Source organism: Otolemur garnettii, unplaced genomic scaffold (genome assembly GCF_000181295.1).
Source record: "Otolemur garnettii isolate 467f Iridium unplaced genomic scaffold, OtoGar3 scaffold00111, whole genome shotgun sequence".
Taxonomy (NCBI): domain Eukaryota; kingdom Metazoa; phylum Chordata; class Mammalia; order Primates; family Galagidae; genus Otolemur; species Otolemur garnettii.
Genome location: NW_003852506.1, coordinates 5,437,343 through 5,445,564, shown reverse-complemented (window position 1 = coordinate 5,445,564; position 8,222 = coordinate 5,437,343).

Here is an 8,222-nt window from a genome sequence, read left to right as displayed (position 1 = left end):
ACACTTGTAATCCTAGCTGCTTGGGAGGCTGAAGCTGGAGGGACTGCTTGAGTCCAGGAATTCAGTTATAGTAAGCTATGATTGTGTCATTGTATTCCATCCTGGGCAACAAAGCAAGATCCTGTCTCTAAAATAAAAATCCTTTTCCTTCAGAAACAAGTAATCTTTAGATAGTTTTGCTGACACAGAATGATGGACTCTCTGCCCTCCAATAGTGCTTCCATCCCATGACTTCAGGGTATTCTGCAAGTAACATGATCAGGGAAATGTGAGTTAGAACTAAAAATTTTATCAGGCACTAGAAATATCTCCTATAATATTCTTACTCTCTCCAAAGCCAAGATCCATTTCCATTCTTCTCACTCTCAGTACATAATATTATTCCCTACTTTATTCTGCAAACCGATGATAAACAACATGTACCAAATTTCTTCCACTCTGTATTTCTCTGTGTATTCATGCATCCTTTCTTTTCCTTTGGCCTTTCTTCTGTTTTAAAAAGGTTAGAATCAGGGCATATGTAGTTGATGGTAAAAAAGAGAGAAAGGCTGAAAGGACAATAGAAACTAATTTATAAATCAAAAAAGGATGAGAGTTAATTTAGTGTTATATGGTGAGGTCACTGATATTCCTGTTAGGATGTTGTGTAAAACCTGTAGTCTGGGGTAAAACAAGTGTCAGGATGATTCATTACAGGAATAGGAGATGCGGACTTAGGAAGAGTAGCAACTATAATTTTGTCTTTACAACAGTAATCAGTGGCCCTAAAACAGCATTGATAGTTGTCTTAGATTCATTGATTGGCTCTGCCAGTACCCATTTTAACCCTTTCTAGAGTTGGATAGATGGAAGACCAAAGTGACAATTTCTTCTATCACTCATTGCTAGGGTTTGGGATATGATTTTGATTCCACCTATTAAATGCACTCCCATGGGACCTAGATTAGGAACTAAATCACCCAGACAGGCTCAGTGTGCTGTATCTGTTTTGTTGGCTAAGATCATAAAATACATGGCATGATTAGCAGATTTTTATTCATCAGCTTACTGTAGCAGCAAGGACAGCTTTGCCAAAGGTGGCAGACACAGTGTGTTTGGGAGTTAGTGGGAGGAACAGCAGCTTCCTGACTGCCAGCTTCCTACAAGGGAGATCAGAAATGTCAACAGAAAATGAATAATTGGTGAATGGGATGGTTTCTAGGAACTCAGCCTAATGCCTTCTCTAGCTTTTCCAACAACTTTCTAAGCTCCTAAGTCCCTGTACCAAATGTGTGTCAAGTTAAATGAGTTAAAGAAGTTTCTGTTGTTGGGAACTCAACCCTGGCCACCATTCTGATTGATAGAAGAGTTGGTGAAATGCATTAGAGCTCCAGAAAAATGGGAATTGGGAAGTATGTATCTGAAGGCAGAGAGAAAGATAGGATGGATATAAGATGCACAAAAGGGCAAGTCTTTTGTGTTAATTTGTGGACAAATTAACTACTTAAAACAGACCATTACTGCAGTCACAAAAATTAGAAGGTCTCTAGACTAGACTAGATAGCATCAACACACAAAATGATAAGTCAACGTTTAAAATTATCAGAGAACTTAAAGTTTTCTAAGAGTGACTTAAAAGTATCTTATTTTCTTTAGACTTAATGTTGATTTGTCAAGAAGTCAACTTTAGAGTCTGAGCCTATTTATTATTCATTTATAAGATGAGTCAAATTCATTAGCTTAGGTTATTTATTGGGGAAGAAGGAGGCCTTAAGAATTGAAAATCTGGGAATATTTAAATGCCATTAAAGACTCAAGTGACCCAAACCCTACCAAGACTTCCAACCAAAACAGGCCCTCTTGCCTTTGGGAAGGAGCTGGCATGCATTGCTGAAAGACTTGGTTGTTTCCTCATGTGGAATAGCATCTCACAAGGGGCTACTGTTTCTCTCCATGTTTTACCCCTACCAACCATCATTGCTCCCAGACCTTAACTGGGTCAGAAGGTTCCAGGGGACAATTAAAATTGAAGCCTGCAGAGAAAAGTTTTTGAAATCAAGACATTTCAAGATTTTCTTTTCATAGTTTATCTCAGAAATAAATTAAACAGAAAATATGGAAAGGAAGCTGAAATATGATATCTTATCAAAGAAGTCTGTGATTTTCAACATGTTTGTATACTAATGGAAATGATTCCCCAAAGAAGATAAAAAATGAAAATACGAGAGAAATGGAGAGAAACTTCTTGAGCCATTTCTTTAAGTAAGCAAGAGACAATGAAATCTAGAACCCAAATACAGAGAATCTGAGAAAAATAGTTTATCACAAGTAAGAAGGAAGCCAAAATGCTGGGATATGCACATGGTGACTGTGATCTGAAGAGTTTGTAGAGATTTATTTTCTGATGTCTTGTGTTTTTTCAGTGAAGCCAAGTTCTCAGTGGAGAGTAAAGATGGAAAAGGAGATGGTGAGAACTCGAAGGCAGAAAAGATGGGAAAGAGTTTTTTAAGAGAGTGAGATACAGAGAGAGAAAAGCAGAAAGAGAAACATAGAGGGTTTCTGGCAACAGCAAGGGTCATGATCAAAATTTAGACTACTCCAAGTATTTATGTGTCTTTAAACTTTGTTCAGGTGCTTGAGTCCAGGTGCAGAGTGGGTGGAGTATTGAATTTAATGAGGATGGGACTTTTCCAATTGGTGATAATGAAGCAAGGGATCAGAAAGTTATTTAAGGAGATGTGTCATGAAGTGATTAGAAAGATGGATTAAGGATAAGCCAGAAAGTGAAACAACAAAGGAGATAAGGCTAATGAGGATGAGGTGGGCTCAATTGATTATTTTGGCATAGCCAAAGAAATATTTTAATTGGAACATCATAAGGAATCGGCTGAAATAATAAAAGGTGATCAGAGTGTGTGGTTCTTGAATGTTGGCGAATGGAAAGTGTTCAATCCATGGTGAAGACAAAGTTCATGTTATGATTAAGAGAGAGAAATTTTGAGATACAGTAGAGGGCAGAATGATAGCGTAGAAGGAGATTCAACAGCTGAGAAAATAGTCTATCATATTGTTCATCTATGTAAGTATGGAAATCACAGGAGATTATGACAGCAGTGGAGTTGAAAGAGTGACAGTGAACAAGTAGATAGAAATTTTCAAAGAATAAAGATGAGTGTCTCAGAGGTATGTAAATGATTAAAACAGAGTGAAGAAACAAGTGGTAGAATTGGAAAACAAGAGCTTCAGAGTAACAATTTCAGAAAGGGGAAGAGATGGTGTCTGGGAGACACTCAGGATAATGAACGATCTCCACAGAACTTGCAAGATGGTGATGTAAAGGATGTGAAAGAGAAAATAGCTTTTCCCCGAAAAAAATCACAGAGAAGTCATTGCCTTTCAGGTAGAGCCAGGTATTAGGGCAACTAAATTGATAGAAAATTCAAATAAAAAGGGAAGGCAGAGGGATATGAGGACTTGGAGAGTTGGGGAGGCATAGGATTGTGTGTAAACAGGAGACAGTAAAAGAAGGACCTGGCCTTGGTGATGAAGGATAAATTGCAGTCTTGGGTATCTGGAGGTGCCTAATAGATGGGAAAATGCATCAGGTGACTTGTTCCAGTTACCTGCAATGTCATTTGTGTTTTTCAGACCTGTCATGATAGGAGAAGATTGTGAAGGTTCTTGCTGTGGTGGAGAATTTTGAATTTCATTTTGATTCCTGCAGATGGAAGGAATAAAACCGAGATTTGAGTGGTCTTACTTAAAAATTATCTTTTCTTGCTTACTTTGTTTATATTTATTCATATGAATTTTATTTTACTTTTTCTCTATTCTTTGATTATAATATTTGAGTTGTACTGGTGGTGATTAGCTTCATTTTAGGTCATAGATTATGCAAGATTCAGATGAGGTTATAACTTAACCAATGAGGAATAAATACCACCAAGATACAGACAGAGTCTCTGGATCCCCATAGTGATAACAGGGCAAGTGCCTTGTGGCATAGCATTTGGTAAGAACATGTTGTTATTGGGGGAAGTCTTAATAAAATTAAGTTGGAAAGGTAAGAGGAGGCCAGATAACTAAGAGCTTACTATCATTTGACATGTAGTTTGGATTTTATCTTGATGCCCAGAAGAATTTGGGGAAAATTTTTAAGGTGGAAATGCCACAGTTAGTCTTTTACTTTTTAAAGAAAGATTAATCTACCTAGAGAAAAGGCTAGAAGCAATGAAACCAATTGAATGTCCTGGTGCATGTGGCAGATTCAAAAGACCCACTGAGGAGAGTGGCAGTGGAATAGGAGGCAGAAAGAGTTCAGGACATTTTTAGTATGTTTAGAATGAAGGAATGTCAGGGATTATTGACTGATCAAATTAGAGATTACGAAAGAGAGGAGTCAAGGAAGTCCTCAGATGTCTGTCTTGAGTGATGCAGTGTGTGCTGGTGTCTTTCAACAAGATAGGAGATACATTAAGAGGAGCAAGATGAAAGATAACAGCAATTATTTCACTTACATGTAGGTTGGGTTGACAGTTCATGAAGATATGTAAGTAGATACACCTTACAGACAGAGGAAAACAAAATGTAGGTCTGAATCTCAGAAAAATAGATTGCATAATAAAAGAGACTTGGGATTTATTAGTTCTTTGGTGCATTTGAAATAATTGGTGTTGGTAAAATGTCTAGAGAAAGAAAGTAGAGTGCAAAGAGAAGAGGACCCCCCCCAGAAAGAATTCTTGATAAACTTAATATCAAGAATTAGGAGGAAAAGAAACAATTGATGAAGACTAAGGAAAAATTGTGAGAAAAGTTTGTAAAAAGGAAACCAAAAGGCATTTTAGAGGTTAATTATTCATGAGTGTCAAATTCTGCCTGACAATGGTGCTAAATAAAGACTATAAGGTACTTTTTGCATTGGGTAATGCCTGCACCAGTAATTTCACTGATATGCTGGGGTAGAAAGTAGGAACCAATTTGTAATATGTAAATAAATGAATGAAAAAGTAAGAGAATATAGAGCGACCATAAAGGTACAATAATCTTGGTTCTAAAAGGAAAAAATGTGATGAGAAAAGGGTTAAGAATTTTTATGATGAAATTGTGTTGAGTATATTTATATGGTAACAAAGAAAAGAATGAAAGAAATTAAAGAAATTCCTTAATGCAAAGAATTGAGTGAGTGAGGCCTAGACAAAGGGGAAAAGAAATAAGACTGGCGGCACATGTAGAGAGATTAGCCTTAGACAAACAACATGATTCTCCTTACTTGAGATAGGAAGTGAAGAGTAAGTGTGGACATAGAAAAGACTTTTGGGAGATGGGAAAAGTTGATAACTCAACCAAAAGAAGAGTTAAGGGTGAGAGAAGAAGGAAGTGTAACCAGTCTGATGGTCTGAGGATCAAGGGAAAGGAACAAAAATTGGATGAGAATTTAACACAGAGGAAGTGGAGACAACAAGTGACAGAACTTTATCACATGCAAGTCAGAGGTTTCCTCCCCACCTAAATTCTGGCATCATTCTGGTGACTTCAGTTTATTATTATTGACCCATCAGCACCTAGCTTCATACAAATCTTGACATCTTTATCCTCAGTTTCCTTTACCTCCTTTCAACTTGAGCAGGCCTAGGCTGTGTCTCATTGGTCTTTGTAAGCCCAGGCGAGCTCAGTGTCTGACATGAATAATCCCTCAATATAAATGGGTGAATGACTAAGACAGTCAGGCAACGAAAGAATGGGAGTGTGTGAAGTTAAAAGAATGGGAAAGAAGTTCGGGAACTCAAAATGTGGGCATCTACAATATTTAACTGTGTGAACTTGTGAGTGTAGGGCATGGGCAGTTATTGGTACAAAGGAGGTCCATGTCAAGGCCGACAGATAGACCTGCTGCTATTAGGGGTGCTGCCATGTAGTGCTGGAGACATCAAGAATGACAATGACATTGAAATGTCAGCATGCTAGGTTTCTAAGGGGAAAATTACGGGAATTAAGAGAGATGAGGAAGAAGATCTCAACTATCTCAAGTCTCCATAATTGTAGGTTAATTGTCTGAAAACTGTATGTTTTGAAAATAGCTATGGGACCCTGGGAGGAGGCTGACAACAGGAAAGTATGCAGCTACCATTGAACAGGTGGTGAGTAGGAGAATGAACAGCCAGCCACCACTGAGGCAATGATTCTGGAGGGAGTCTGGCTGCTGACAAAGCAAAGAGAGTCCAGGATCACACCAGGAAGAGACTGAAGTGTTTGGATTTCAGTGAGCATAGCGAAGTATGTTGAAAGAATGATCACTGTGGGAAGAATTAGAGATCTACGTGGAGATACGAGTGTGAGGGAAAGAAAAACAGTGGCTCCAGGGACTTCCCTTTCGGGTGGAGACTGAAGATGATGGGATGGAGGCACCGAGAGGTTAACTGGAATAGAAGTTCTGAGTGTTCCTCTGCAGCAGAGTCACCCACGTCCTGCGTGAGGTGGCTGTCATGGGCAGCATCAGCAGTGGCTAGATCTCATGGTTCTAGGGACCTAGAGTTCAGTCACCAACTAAGGCTGCAACTTAGATTGTAAGTTGAACCCTGTCAGGAAGTTATGTTACTGGTTAAAATTTCCTTCTTTGGGTGGTTTGAGGGGAAAGGTAAAAAGCTGAGATGAAATAGACAAATGTATCATAAAATGTATTACATTTTGTGAATGAGATCTCTTACATTCTATTTTTACAGAACAAGTCTCAGAATTTGAAAACATCTTTCGACTTAGCTCAATGTCTGCACTAACTACTTGCTAGTACCTTTTGGAGGGCAGGGTCCTCACTTATATTTTTATTTTATTTTATTTTACTTCAGATTAATATGAGGGTACAAATGATTAGGTTACATTGGTTGGGTTTATTAGGTAGAGTCCAAGTTGCAGTTGAGCCCTTCACCCAGGGGGTGTGCCACATACCCTTATATTGTGCCACTAGCCTAATACCTTTTTAAATTAATCTGTATTTTTGGTTAAAGCTTATACAAGTGAGTCAAATAGACAAAATACTTCAATAGTGTAATTGTCATAATGAGTTTTTCATTTTTTTCAATAAGCAAACATAATGGAGCTTGTATGTATTTTAAATTTTCATTTACTGAAAAGGTCAAGAACTGGGTCTATAAGCAAATAAAAAATGATAAATCTCAAATTTTATTCACTAATAATACTTGGCATCATTTTTATGTGTGAAAATTCAATACTAACAACCTAAAATAGGTAAAATATTAGGAAGGTAATAAAAATCTACAAAATGTAGCTAACTCAGACAGAAAACTTTATAGTGTTTTAAGCAAAAAGTTAGGGTTTTGGTCTGTTTTATGAACATATGAACTTATAGACATGTGTAACTTATCTTTAGGTATTTTAAAGCAATCTCCAGCTCCATTTTCATAAATTAAAATAAATGATGCATTCTTCTTAAATTATGTGTGAGTGTCCCCGTAAGAGAAAAACTTGGGCAAGTATCAGTTAGTGTAACCCCAAAATATTCTGATACAATGAATAAATTCTCCCAGAATGTTTAAAAAAATACCTGGGTGGGACAGGTTGTGCTTTCTGGCTTTGGGCCTTTTTCAGAAAGTCAATTATCTGTTAAGTCATCTGCATTCATTTCCCAGATTAACCAGGAAGCCATGATGGCCTGAGGGATGACTTGCGTCATACACACCAGGAAGTTTGAACTGTAGCCAGTCATACGATTAAGATGTTCCAGGATAGAACATCAAGAGCTATTATTTCTTGGTTCAGGCAAATTCCTCTGGCATAAGTATTCTGTAGGAGGAATACACAAACTAGTTCATGCTTTAACTCACGGAATTAATATTTCTACAGTTCATATTTTAATCTGTAGTGTTCATCTGATAGTTTGTGTTTTAGTTTATAATTTTGACTAGTGTTGTGAACTTAAAGGTGAGGTAAAGGTAAAGTTACTGTTTGTGCTTTATGAGTATTATTTTCATGAAATTTGAACATGAAACAATTTCATCTATATCTTAACTAAAATTGCTTATATTTATCTAGGTCTAATTCCCATCAAATTTAGGGTTTAAATAAAGATATGCTTACATTGTTGCTTCAGTAACTCAATGAACATGTTTTACTGAGAAAGTCTTTAATTTCTATCCTGAAAAACCATGTGAAAAATAATAAAATCATAGGAAGGTTGAACATAAAACATTTAGAACATACTGTGGCAATAAAGAGTATCACTAATGGAA